The following is a 14,936-nucleotide window of genomic DNA, read 5'->3' on the forward strand; positions in this document are numbered from 1 at the left end:
CGTCGTGGCGTCACCGCGCTGTGCGTGATCAGGCCCCGCCCCCGCGCTCCCCCTCCCGCGGCCCCGCGACTCTGCTTCCCTCCCTCCTTCCTCCCGGGCCTCCCTCCCCCTTCTTCCCATCCCCCCACTCCGCCCTCCCTCTATTTTATCCCTTCCCTTTCCTCTCTTCAAAGTTAACCAACCTTATTTTAAAAGGAGAAAGGGAATCCAAATTGTATTAAAAATGGAAAAGGATAATTCACAAATGAAATAAAATTATCAAAAATTATTTTGTTTAATTTTATCTTAAACTTATAAAATAAACGAATGAATACTTCCAAAAGTGTAAGGTGCCCAGATGAACAAAAGAGGAAGTGCCTGTTTAAATACTCTAGTATCAGAAAATGTAATTGAACGAAACACGAATGAATTGCAAAAGAAAAAAACAGCCTCTTGGCCACCATGAATAGGACAGGGCATCTCCTGGCTCCAGGAGTCTTCTCTGGCTTTCCCTCCCTCCTCCAGTCTGACAGCTAACCTTCCCCACCAACCCTCTGAGCCTCAAGGCCCCCCCTCCCGTCTCCTGTTTATTCTGCATAAAGCCTGCTTTGCCCAATTTCGTTTGCATGTTTTCTCTCCCGTTAGATTGTAAGCTCTGGGAGGGCAGGGACCATCCTTTAACTCCTTTTGAATCCCCAGTGCTCAGCACAAGGCCTAGCTCAAAGTAGGGGCTTAATAAATGTTTATTGACTCCTACTTGCCCATCCCAATTATGTGAGAATTTTTCTGAATCTCCTTTTCTCTTCTCTCCACCCTTCAGTGTATTCTTTTTTCCCCTCCCTTTCCTTTCTTCTTTGAAGATCTTGAAAAATATAATAGAAATACTCCTGGGCCTTGTATCTAATTAGTCTCCCTATATGACCCCTGGTGACAAGAGGGTTCAAATAGAACATATGTAATATCTCTCCATGTTAGAATTTTATCCTTGTTTAGTCCCTTATGATTGTTCAATTTAGTTTTACCTTTTAATGTTTCTCTTGATTCCTGTGTTTGAATTTCAAACTTTCTATTCCGCTCTGGTCTTTTTATCAGGAAAACTTAGAAGTCCTCTATTTCATTAAAAATCTATTTTACCACGGGTGACTAGGTGGTGCAGTGAATAGAGCACCAGCCCTGGAGTCAGGAGGACCTGAGTTCGGATCCAGCCTCAGACACTTAACACAAAAACTAGCCATGTGACCTTGGGTAAGTCATTTAACCCCAGTTGCCCTCCAAAAAGCAAAAAAACCCCAATGAAACAAAGATCCATTTTACCCCCATAGGATCATATTCCATTTTACTGGATGTTATTTTTCATTGTATACCTATATCTTCTGTCTTCTAGGATATATATATTTTCCAGGCTCCTTACTCCTTTTGCTAATCATGTGTAATTCTGACTGTGACTTCCTCAGTACCTGAATTCTTTCTTTCTAGATGCTTGTAGTAATTATTTTTTAAACTGGAAGCCATGGATTGTTGGCTATAATGTACCTGGGAATTTTTATTTTGAGGTTTCTTTCAGGAGATGATAGAGGCTGTTTCTACTTTGCCCTCTGGTCCTAAGAGATCTGGGCAGTTTGATTATTTCTTGAAAAATTATCTCTATTCCCCCCCCCCCTTTTTTTTTTGGTTATGACATTTGGGTAGTTCAATAATTCTTAAATTTCTTTAATCTGCTTTTCTGTTGTTTTTTCTGAAGAAGATGAAATACCTTCATCTTCTATTCTTTCAACCTTTTGACTCTGTTTTAATATTTTTTGTTGTCTAGTGCAATTGTTGGTGTCTGTGTTTGGTCCATTCTGATTTTAAAGAATTTTTTTTGCTTAGGCAAGGTTTTGTATCTCTTTAAATTCTTTCTTCCATAGCTCTCCCCACCTTTTTCTCTAGAACTCTCATTTTATCTAGGAAAAAAATATCTTTATCCTCTCTTGTCTTCTCTTCCTAGAAGTCTAGTTAAATTTATGCCAAAACTATGTTTTCCTTTGTGGCTTTTCTTGTACATGTTTTGAAATAAATCTCTTCTGTGTTTGTGTCTTGACTGTCCTCATCACCATAACAGCTTTTTATAATAGTATTCTTTTTTGTTTGTTTGCCAATTCCTCCTTCCTGCCTCCTGACTTCAAACTTTATGTTAGTGTTGGACTCTACACACACACACACACACACACACACACACACATCTGGAGGGAATGTCCAGGCTGGGTCCTGCTGTTGTCTTCTTGTGGTATTCAGTGTGATGTTATTCAGAATCTCAGGACAGCTCAAGTGGGGGGCCCACAAAGCTATCACTACACTCAGTGTGAGAGGGCATAGTGATCCAGGGCAAGATCTGATACCTAGCCCCCTGATCTGAGCTCTGCAAGTTCCTGCCAAGGGTTTGGGTCTGACCAGCATGTTTGTGAACTTGCCCTCTTTGGAGTATCAGTAGAATGCTGTTGAATTCATTTATTAATCAGCCAGCTGGAAAGTTCTACTATTTCAGAGTGACAGAAATGCAGGCTTTTTCTTGGCCTAGCGTTCCTGCCCTGGTCATTTTTTGCTAGTATATCATACTTCTGTGGTCATTAAGTTTGCATTCTGTTGAACTCCCCATATTCTTTTTGGATGAACAGCTGTCTAGTTATGTATGGCAAGGGCAATGTCTGTTATTAACGTGTTCCAGAACCATAATGATAAACCCTTTTTGCATAGCTAGAAAATCACATATGTCCTAAACTTCTTTAAAAGACTATAAGACCATCTTGGAGTCTTGATTGGTCCAGGGAACTACAGTTTGAACAACCAATCTAACATCCAGGCCTCCGAAGGCATAAAATCTCAGCCCTTCAGTAATTAGGATTCCTCAGTCTTGACTAACTTCCTGCTGCCATACAAGTCAAAAAAATTCTTCTGATTGTAGCCCTTGGGGAATTGGGAGGGGAGCAGGGGCAAGTGGAATGCCAAGGTGAACTACAATCAACTGAACCAGCAGTGTGTCAATGTTGAGTGACCTTTCCATGATATTGTTGAATAAACTTTTGCTAGATGGTCCACAAATGGCTCATTTTATCCCACACCTGAACCTAGGTCTCCAGATTGGCTGAGTTAGGCCTGACCGTGAATGCCATGTTTTGTACTGGTGAAGTTTTTTTTTTTAACTTAAGTGGAAAACTTTGCATTTATCACTATTAAATTTCATCTTTTTCAGTTCAGCCTGATGTCTTCTTGAGCCTTTCAAGGTATTTTAGAAACCATGCTCTCCTCAAAAACGGACACATATGCTTGGATACTCTAAGCAGCATTTTTACTCAACATGGAGTCAAAACTGAAAAATCAATGCATGATAACAAGAGAACAATGCATAAAAACATCTCCTACGTAGTTGCAAGTTCTGTTGCTCTTCTAGTACCTGGAAGTCCCCCAGACATGGAATCTCTCTGAGCTTCTAAAAATACACAATGTGAGTCCTCCATTGAGTGGGCAGAAGAGTACAAACAACACATCATAGCTCGAAGTTCAGTATAGGATATTTATTCATGCATTGAGTAGGGCTAGTGAAGATGGTGGTGAAGAAGGCAGAAGAAGAAATTCTGGAGCAATGGGGAATGAACTCAGAGTCTGGGTGGACTTGAGAAAAAATAGAGTTTTTCTTGATCTGGGTTATTCTGTCCTTTTCAGTGATCTAGAACCTCCTTTGGTTCTAACTCACTTATTGCTAGTAGAGCAGCATATGTGGGCTCAATAGTCTTTCCCAGCAAAATAAAAGCTGTCCACTGTGTGTTCTAATGTCCCTCTCCCTAGCCTTTAGCATGATCCTCCCCTGCCAGAGCTGCATCACTCATTTCCTGTGACCACCCCCTCCCTTGTTCGTTAGACTGAAGCCCAGATGTTCTGAAGGGCATGGGGAGAGGGTTAACTGTAGACTAAGGAATACCATATTCCAGTTTGTTAATCCTGTCAAAAAAGGAAGTAAGATTAGTCTGGTATGACCTTGGCTCTTTGTGGTCTACTTGTCTACTATCTCTTCTAGAATTTTCTCAGGAATTGAAGGTAATTGAAGGTATATAGTTTGCATAATCCGTTTGTAAAAACCATATGCCTTCTCTAATTCTGCAGTTAACCTCTGCAGTTGTGGTTGTGTTGGTAAATGTTTAGTAACACCACCCCCCAAGTACCCAAGAAATAATTAGTTTCATTGGTATTATTAACCTTTTCTTCATCACTTTCTTAAGTCTAGAAATCAACCAAACAATAAATCAAGCCTTGATCTATAGTGATTTCTGAGGTGAATGCTCAGGTTGAAACTGGCTTTTGGGAGCTGGTTTGAGCTGGCTCCAGCACAACCCTGTCACTGAGGATTGATAATGGCTCAGCAATGACATCTCATGGTTCTTTCAGCACCAGAGTACACAGTTTAGTGAGGTCAGGGGACTTGAGTTCCTCAAAGATCCCTATCTGCTTTTTCTTTATTAGTCATAGTATTTCTGCCCTGTCTAGCCCAAAGATTGTTTTTCTTTAAAGGGCAGAGCCAAATAAGCTTTGGACAACACGGTTTCCTTTTGGTCTAAAGCTATCACCTTCCCATCCTCCATGGTAGATCTATCCTTTATCTGATGCTGCTGTTTTCACCAAAATAACCAACTTCAGTAGTTCTTTCCTAGCCAGACTTAGTTCAGAATAAATGCTTCCTCTCTCCATTCTAATAGAGGAAGACACACAAAGAAAACTAAAAAGCAGGGTTGTACAGAGGGGAAGGTATGCACAAGAAGGCATGATTTTGACCAAGTAACCTCATTTTATAAGAACCTTTAAGGTACCATTTTGCTCTATCAACCCAAAGATCCTTTCCCTTCCCTTCCCTTCCCATAATCAATAAACACTAAGCTCAGAGGGATCTCAGATCCTCTGTGTTTCAGCTAATTGTGTGACCACAAAGATGTGGTCTGCTGAGAAAGTTTGCCTTTCATCAAGGATGTCTTAAATGTGTATGTAGATCATTCTCATAAAATTTTGTAGAGATGGGAAAGTAGGTATTTAGGTCAGTAGTTTACCACGATTCTTTTGGTCATATTTTTTTAGGTTGACAAGTTAACAAACATTGATTAAGCACCAGTTATGGGCCAGGCATTGTACTAAGTATTGGGGAGAAACCCAAAGAAACACAAAGATGGCCCCAGATAAATATATCTGAATTGATCTATCAATAAGTCAATTAAGTATCTAGATATATAGATACAGAGAGGGTAAATTGCAGATAATCTCAGGGGAAGGCACAGGGCTTTGGTATACTCTCTTCTTTCCTATACCTTGGAGTTAGGTCTGTCAGTGCCCACAAAATTATGTCTCCTCCTCTTTGAATAAGTTGGCCTATTCCAGGTGTTATTCCCATCTTTAATTCTGGCTTTAGTAATGAATGATAAAGCCAGGGTGGGAACCTAGGCACCCTAGAGCTGGGTTCAGACCAAATAACATACAAATCTGTTGCTAAGAATTCAGACCAACTGCATTGGCCTGGCACCAAGTATCACAATGAAATCTAATAAATAGGCCCAAATGACTGAAAGTTTCTAGCCTTTGCCACTTGACCAAGTAAGCCTCAAAGTGCTCCAAGGAGGCTGAGAGCTCATTGAATCCAATTTTCTAGAGGAGGAAACTGAGTCCCAGAGATGGGAGAAGTCTTGCATAAGGTCATAAGGCGAGTTAATAGAATATGGAAAGGTCCTGGTAAAATTTCTCCTTGTCATGGGACATTTGTTCTTCTATAAACATTGCTGAAGGTAGCAATCATTGAGAAGGCCAGTCACTTGGAGACTTGCCCTAGACAGCTCTTTAAGCTTGATGGCTTCATGGAAGAACCCAGGAGTAATGGGGACTTTGAGGATCTAATAGCCTAGTCCTGAAAGGTACTAGTTGTCATGGCTTTCAATGAATAAATGAGGGAAATAAAATCATTTAAGTACCATTTACGTGCAAGGCACAGGGAGTGTAAGCAGAAGTCAAAAGGACCTTGTCCTCAAGGAGCCTCCATTCTAATAGGCCAGGCCACACATAGAGAGGGGTGGCAGCCTTAGAATCCTGCCTCAAAAACTTACTAGCTATGCAGTGCTGGCCAAGTCACCTAACCTCTTCAGGCTCAATTTCCTCATCTGTAATGGGGATATTAATAGCACCAATCTCCCAGGGCTGTTATAAGAATCAAATCTCTCTCTTTCTGACTCTCTCTCCATACATATACACATATGTACTATATATGCCTAGGCATATATCACTTTGTAAACCTTAAGACATTTTAAATGCTAGCTGTTACCTAGCATTTAAAGGTTAGATTCTGGAATCGCACCTGCCTAGGTAATTTAGAGAACAAAAACAACCAAACTCTTTCCTCCATGACTTTGTCTGTGACCTCCCATCTCAAGGAAAGTGGGTACAAACATGCCTGCCTCTTCCATGGGCTTCTGGGGCTTCTTCAGGGAATTGATCAGGGTTCCATCATTGTCATCTTGGGCTCTTTCTTCTCAGGCCTCACAACACATGCTGCTCTTACACACAGGGTTCCTTTCCCTCAGGACCAGGTCTGCCCTGCTGCGTACCAGCCCCCCTTCTGTACAGGACAAGGTCAAAAAGAGGTCTTGGAGCCCAAACGGTTTGATTTTTTATAGATTACAGAGGGAAGGCTCCTCCAGTCAGAGTCCTGCCTCCTGAGTCCCAGTCAGCCAATCATCTTGGAGACATCCCTAGTCACTAGAACCTCACAAGTCAGGATTTTTGTGTCCTTTCAACAGAATGCCAAAGAGTATGCCCATGCTTTCCATGAGGAGGTAACTCTTAGATGCCTCCAGACAAAGACCCATGCCCTGTAATTTAATCAGGATGATTGAAAACTCATCCAATCATCAAGGGTTCCTGAGATCACCCTTTCCCCCTAACCACCTTCCCCTTCCCCTTACAGATCCATTATGGGCCAGAAACTCCCCAACTCTGGGACCAAACCCACCATCAATCAAATTAGGCCTATGGTCAGAATTGTGCCAAGGGACTTGCAAAGCAAATGGTTACCAAGGATCTGGGCCAAGAAGAATAAACTGTCCAATGACTCATAGCAACATGAGAGAGGAATCTACCGTGTTTCCCCGATAATAAGACACTGTCTTATTAATTTTTTTGGACAGAAAAACACCAGAGGGCTTATTTTAAGGGGAGGGCTTATTTTAATGAACATTGACAGCAATTTTAATAAACAGGTAAATGTGAACAAAAAAATGTACCTTTATTCAATAATGATCATGTCATCTTCTTCAACAACATCGTCATAAGTGTCCATACCCTGAATTCTGTCCTGGATGTCTTGCGCCTCCATTTCCTTCAGAAGAAGTGGACCCAATCTGTCATGTCCAGCAATATAGCTCTCTTTAAATGAATATGTCTTGTCCAGGTAACCTGCTCATAGTGCCTTGGAGACACAGCTGTCAGTAATTTTATCCCATGACTTCTTCACCCAAGTCACAACTTCTTGCAGACAGGGCTTCACAAAGTTTCCACGCTGATTTCTTTCCATTCTATTTTCAATGTACACCAGGCTTTTTCGGTTTCAAGAACGTAAATGCCAGATACACATTCAATCTTATCTTTCTTGCCCTTACTGATGATTAGAGGTGTGGCTTTCTTTCCATCCAAACGAATTGCCAAAACACAGGTGACCCGTGCACTTTCATAGCCAGTGGTGGGAATGTAGATTGACATTGCACCCCTGTGATGAATTGTTGTTTGAGATCCTTGTCCCATAAACACTGCAGTTTCATCCATAGCAATCATATTGCAGGTTTGGTACTTGGAAATGTCGATCCTATCAATAAAGGACTTGAATGCAAGTGCACGTTTAATAACTTCAGCATCTTCCAGCTTAAACAGTGTTGTTGATCTTCTTAGGGACAGTTCATACCATTGAAGGAAACCATCCAACCAGTGTTGTGATGCTTTGAATCCTTCTGAGACCATTTCAAACTCTGGTGCCATTGAAAGGGCAAATGCTTGAATATCAGCCCTGCGCACAACCAAGGCCTTTGCTCTCCTGTCAGCAATCCATTCACCAATGAGGATCTCCAAGTCAGGATATAAGGGCTGCCGACCTGATCCAGACCTGTGCTTTTTCCCTTTTCCCTCATCCACCTGTTGATTGAGGTTATTATAATCTGCTCTCCATTTTCTGACCATTCGAAGATCCAAAAGTTTTTCTTTACAGAAAACTGTAAGATTCTTGCCATGTGAATCCTCTACAATTGCTTTCTTATACTCAACAGTATACGGTAGCTCTTCCTTTTTGTACTCATGTCTGGGGGTCAAAACAGACAGAATAATAAAATTATGACCATCAGTCCTTCTTTTCACTCCATCATGCCCCCTGAGTTCTTCTTTTTTCCTCCATCATGCCCTTTTTATCCTCCATCATGCCCCCTCACTCCCGCTTACATACCGGGTTTTTATGTTGTCCTGCCTCAGCTCTCCGCGGCACTGCTCTCAATGGCGCCAGCAAGCAAATCACTGGGGAAGAACAGGATGACGCGCTCACTGCTGCAGCTCTGATTGGATGCAGCTCGGAGCGCTGCGTGCGTTTCACGGGGGAGGGAGGGGGATGGTGCATGCAGGGGATCACCTTCACTACAGTAGCAATCTCAATAGGGCTTATTTTCGGGGAAGGGCTTATTTTAGAGGAATCTTACACAGTAAGGGGAGGGCTTATTTTCAGGATAGGTCTTATTATCAGGGAAACACGGGTATATTACTACAGTGGGATACAATTCAGCAAATAAATTGGTCTTACTTAGTTTCTTCATCTGTAAAAGGAGGGAATTGGACTAGATAAGCTCTGGGCTTCCTTCCAGGCCCTTTTGGGACCCAACAATCTAATCTAGAAGCCTATTGTCTCCTCTTTCCAGCCACCATGGTGATAATTCTCTAGCCTTCCCTCCCCACCAAACCCCCATTTGGATGGCCTGGTTTTTAACCATAGGGCCATAGAATTATGGAGCTAGAAGGCATGTCTGAGATAACGTGAGCACCTCATTTTAGCATTTCTCCATCCGTAAAACATGGAGATAATGATACCCTCCATAGCTCAGAGGGCTGTTGTGAGGAACACCCTTTGTAAACTTGAAAACATTATAGAGATGAGAGCTATTTTACAGATGAGTAAAATAAGGGCAAGAGACAGGAAGTGACTTGCCCAAGGTCTTATACCCAATTAGTGATCAACCAGACACTGTAGCCCAGATCTCCTGACTCATAGTTCATATTTTTTTTTCTTTTTCCATCATTTCATTTTCCCTCCTTATATTTGCAATATAAATGGAGAGGAGTTTCCTACTTGTAATTCGTCCGGTACCTTGTATCATTCTAAACATGACCCTGAGTGTACTTTTAGATAAAAAGTTGGTTTTCTAACCCTTGATTGAATACAGAATTATGAAAGAAGGTACACATGGTTTTCTCTAAGTTGACATATATTTGGGGGTGGGGGAATCCTTTGGATAGAGTACTAGATTTGGAATCAGAAAGAACTGAATTCAAATTTAGTCTAAGTCACTCACTAGCTGTGTGACCCTGGGCAAATTTCTTACTCTCTTCAAGTCTCAATTTCCTTGTCTGTAAAATGGGGATGATCATAGTACCTTCGCCAAGGGTTGCTATAAGGCAGTTGCAAAGAAACAGATTTAGGCATGGTACAAGAATGGCATGGATATAAAAGGCATAGAAGGGCTGTGATGTAAATTATTGGAGGCAATACCCATCTTGAAGAGATTATTGACTTGGTAGAATATTGTAGCAGAAATGTCATTCCCAGGCCCCAAGGAGCCTCCAGAAGACACCACCATTTTCTGAGGCAAATGTAGGCTAGAGTCCATTTGAACAATTGCTTTCAAGCGTCCAACAATCTGCAAAAACAGCAAGCTAGCTCAGAATCCAGCAGTCCATTGACAAAGCTGCCTAGTATTGAAGTTACAGGTAAGTCCCTGAGAAGGAATCATCTTGGGGAAGGGGAGACCACCTCTGTCTCTATCCCCTCTTGACCAGAGAATGACCTTGTGAATTTGGAAAGGTAGGAAGAACGGGACCTATTGACACCCTAGCGGTGTCCCTGGAACAGTAATGGTAGATGGTAATGTCTACATAAGGACCAGACTTACTAAATAAAGGCAGCTTCTGAACTCCATGGAGAGCCCAACATACCTTGCCTGAGGAGAACACCATGAGGGCTCCCTAAAAGGAGAAAAGGACTTCTGTCCAATGAGGAGCTGTGAGTTACAGCTTTGCCCTATGTGCTCTAGGCCTGAGCACAGTTTCTCTTGGATTCTGCATGTCCATTTTGGGGATATGTTTTCGACTGATTTTTCTTACTAAACAACCTTAGCAAATACCCTTAACTAAAAGCTAATTAGGCCTGATATTTGCTATTGATATCCACTGATAATGGAGGAAGCACTCCAGTGGGGGCTCATGCCCTGTAGTATTCCAGAGCCCTGAGGTGAAAAGCTGTATTCTGCCAGTGCAAATGGGGACTGGAGGATGGTCCCTAGAACTCTCACTACACACAGAAGACACACATAAGAAAAGGCTTAGGAGAGACCCAAAGGGGACAGGACTTTTACTGGAGTGTCAGGAATGGCATCCTGGTGAGTACGTGCTTGGGCTGAGTATTAAAGGATGGGTAGGGTAAATGAAGGAGGGGGCATGCCAGGGATAAGCAACAGTATTGAGCAAAGGCCACAGAGCTGAAAGAGCACAGATGAGACATAGGAGATGGTGAATAATCCAGTCTAGCAGGAGTTCAACAGGTGTAGAGGAAAGTGGTATGAGACAAGACTGGAAAGACAAGATGGTTCCAGGCTGTCAAGGGCTCCTGATGAAGGAGTCTTGCCTTTATTTACTAGATAAAAGGGAGCAACCGAGAGAGACTGAGCAGAGTTTAAGACCAGTTCTGAGCCTGAGAAGATGTATCAGGCCATGGTGGGAAGGATGGATTGGAAGAGTAAAGAAGGAAGAGAAGGGGATACTGTAGGGAGCAGGAAGAGATGGGATCTGTTAGGAGGGAATTATAATGCCATATAGTTTGTGGGTAGTAATGAGAGCCTGACCTAGGGCCGGGGGAGGTAAGAGAAGAAAGGGGAGCACACCAAAGGGGTAGAAGTGGAGGGAGCTGAGAGGCAAAGGAAAGAGGGAAAGAACCCTGGAAGATCAGAAGAGCTGGGAAAGCTCAACAGCTGAGCTAGGGATGTGTTTAAGGATCATTGGTTCAGCTGGAAGGGACCTCTAAGGGTGTGTGTGTGTGTGTGTGTGTGTGAGAATGTGTGTATGTATTTGTGTGTGTGTGTGTGCCTCCAGCTAGAAATGTCCCGTGGGAAAAGTCAGGGATGGAGAAGAGATTAAAAAGCCATCAGCATCAAGATCTTTGAAATCAGGAGAATGAACAGGATTGGCCAAAGGGAGAGACCATAGAGTGGGAAGAAGAGAGGGCTAGGACAGAATCTTGGAGAATTAATCAACCAATCAATCAACAAACATTTAATAAGTGTTTACTAATGTGCCAGGCACTGTGCTGAGCACTGGAATTAGAGACGGGAAGGGAAGCCAGAAGGAGTGATCAGGCAGAGAGGAGGAGAAATTCCAGGCTTCGGCATGTCCCAGACTCTGGACCCAGAAGGCATGTCATAAAATTCTAGTGGTATTATAGTATATGGAAACTGGAAGAGGTCATCCCAGGGATAAGAGAGTATGTGGTAGGAGGAGAGGGTTAGCTGTGTTAATTACTGTGACTGACATTGTACATATATGTGTCCATAGGTATATGTAGACGCACACATATACTCTATTTCTGATCCTTGAGACTTTCCATGGATATTATGGGCCTATGCTGCAGCGGACGTGGGGCCTCTAGGAAATGTATAGAGTTAGTTCCGGCCCCAGAGAAACTGTTTACCCCAGAAATTCAGAGCTTCCCTGCTCAAAGTTGAAATAATTAGGAAGCATCCACTTTAATTTGGACCAGCCCTATAGACCAAGCGTCTTCAGGTCTGATCTGAGCGTGGAGATATTATTACAAGGGACAGCCTAAATATAACACACTCTACCCACTCTCCTGTTGTTCTGGATGGACGGGCCGGTGTTGACTAATCCAGAAAGCATCAGTTTCTGGTGCCCCATCTGTACATTCCCCCTTGCCCCACCTAGGGGAGGCTCCATTTGGTGAACTCCATCTGCCCCAAGGGCTTGGCCCTGCAACAGGCCAACAATAGCAGTTGAAGGCCTCGACTCACACCTGGTCATTATAGAGTTGGTGGCTCAACTTAGACCTAACCCCAACCAGCCTATCCAAGCGTGCATAGCATGGGACAGGGTGAGTGGGTAGAATGCAGAAACCATCAGGAAGGTCCATCTGACAGGATTTGGCAGGTGATTCAGTGAGAAGAGTGACGGAGAGAGACAGGGGAAAAGTTGACTCCGAGGTTTCAAGTCTGGGAAAGAGGCCGGGGTTTTTTCCAACAAGGTCTTAACTAATCTCAATGTGAAAAGTATAACAGAGCAGAGAAATTTGCAAGTGTGGAGGCCTATAAAAATGCTTATTAAAATAAGTGATAATAAAGAAATTTGTATGAATGTACATCAGAAGGGGAACCAGATGCCTAGGTAATTCTGTTATGAAATTCAAATAGCAGGGAAGTGTGATGAATATTAAACAACTCTTTTAAAGGAAAAATGGATATAATTCGGTGAAAATAAGCCTTGCTTATTGAAACCTCTGATTTAACCTGGCCAATTCCAAACAAATAGACAGTAAGAGAAGCTGGCCCCCAGAGGTGGAAGTCCTGGGTTCAAGTTCGACTTCTACTATTTTCTAGCTTCATGCCCTTAGGCGACCCCTCTTCCTTTCTAAGCCCCAGCAGCTTCTTCTGCAGAATGAGGATAATAATACCAGTACAGCCAAACTCGCAGGATCTTTTTTCATGGATCTCAGGATCACCATGGGCCAAGAATTCTCCTGGTGGCCAGCCTATGGATTCTAGGAAAAGATCACTGTTTGTCCAGCCCTGCCCAAATCCCTACTGACTTGGGAGCTCAATTGGCAAAGCCTTTGTTGAGTCTAGCAGCTGCTAACATCTACCGGTATTGTAGTGTTGAAGAGTAAATCGTTTTCTGAATTTCTTAATGACAAAATTCTAATATGTGTGTGATATTTATATGTGTTATAGTATATTTTCCATATATACAGGTTATTCATAGGTCTATGTGTAACCCGGGTTTGCTCAGGCTCTACTAGGAGGGCCAGGTCCATCACATTCTACTACCCCTTCCCCTTCTCTGATACCCAGAGGGAGTCTCTCTTCCCCTGATTGAGCCTCTGCCTAGGGTGGGCCTGCCTTTTTGGCTTGTGCTAGCACCCAGTTCCACTTAACCACTAAATGTTGGATTGGCTTTTACATGGGAATATTTACTTCAAAGATAAAGCAAGAACAAACCTAGAAACAATCCTTTTAACTCCCCAAGGTTTCATCCCTCCTCCAAGGGGGTCTCTGGGGAGAGGGAAAGGATTAGACCTACAGTTTAGCTCATTTTATACATAGCATTAATGCCACCAAGTTCAAATACATAGTCCCAAGCCTGGGCTTGCATCCTGGACCCTTGCTCCTCAGGGCTTCACTACTGGGCCGGATCCTTGTAGCTTGAGTTCCTGGATTGGGGACTCTACTCCTTGTACCTAGAACTGAAAAGAACAAATGAATTAAAACTAAAACCCCAAGTTCATTTCTTGGAACCACCTGGCCTAAGTGGGACATGGTGTCATCTACTGTGAGGGAAGGAATCCTTCCTGAAGGAATTCAAATGCTGGAAAAAGGCAGGCTTAAGTGACTAACAATATAGACAGTTCCATCTCTGTAATCAATGGATGATTCCAACCTCATTGTAGGCCAACACAATGTCTCTACATGCATCAGTTTTCTTATCTCTTAGAAGCATGTGTCCCCCGGTATCTCTCATGTGGGTGACTTAATTGTAGGTTGTCTGGGCATGCACCAAACTCCGATTCCATATGTCTATGATTAAATTAAGTCAACACTGATGTGCCTACTATGTGTAGACATGGTGCTAAGTGCTGGAGATCCAGAGAAAGGCAGAAGTAAGTAAGTAGTCCCTTCCCACAAGGAACTCGGGGGAAACAACATGCAGTCAACTATGTACAGATAAGATCTGGAGGGCAGACAGGAGGGGAGGCCCTCTTATTAAGGGGATCAGGAAAGGCTTTTGGTAGAAACTGGGGTTTCAGCTGAGACGTGAAGGAAGCCAGGGAGCCAGGAGGCAGAGAGGAGTAGGAGAAGATATGTGACCTTTCTATCATCTATCGATCTGTCTTTCTATACTTTTTTGTCTCTTCCCATGTCTCTGCTTCTCTATTTTTCCATCTCTTCCTATCCTGACTTTCTATCTATATATCCATCTCGCCACCTTTCTATCAATCTACCTACTTATCTATCTGCATATCTGTCTGTATCTCTAACATCTATCTGTCTTTCCATTTATATATCCATTTCTCCATCTTTCTATCAATCTAACTACTTATCTATCTATATCTATCATCTATTTTCTATATATCTATATATTCATCTCACCATCTTTTTTATCGATCTACTTATCTATATATCTATCATCTATCTTTCTCTTCTTCTGTCTTTCTTTTTATCTATCCATTCATCTCTCCATATGTCTACCTACCTGTCTGTCTATCATCTATCTATCTATCTATCTATCTATCTATCTATCTATCCATCCATCCATCCATCCATCCATCCATCCATCCATCCATCCATCCATCCATCCATCCATCCATCCATCTATCTATCCATCTATCTATCTATCTATCTATCTATCTATCTATCTATCTATCTATC

At 42.5% G+C, this 14,936-nt stretch overlaps 1 long non-coding RNA gene across 1 annotated transcript in view; it reads right to left on the bottom strand.

Moving 5' to 3' along the window:
* Positions 1-13,461: 13,461 nt before the first annotated feature.
* LOC138165200 (uncharacterized) overlaps positions 13,462-14,936 on the bottom strand; it is an 11,307-nt gene continuing 9,832 nt past the window's right edge. Inside the window, exon 3 of the long non-coding RNA XR_011169304.1 lies at positions 13,462-13,753. This is a non-coding gene — a long non-coding RNA (uncharacterized lncRNA). The remainder of the gene's footprint in view (positions 13,754-14,936) is intronic.

The sequence above is a fragment of the Petaurus breviceps genome, unplaced genomic scaffold, assembly GCF_028583685.1.
Source record: "Petaurus breviceps papuanus isolate PSGF00001 unplaced genomic scaffold, PetGlider_PUasm1.0 208, whole genome shotgun sequence".
Lineage (NCBI taxonomy): Eukaryota > Metazoa > Chordata > Mammalia > Diprotodontia > Petauridae > Petaurus > Petaurus breviceps.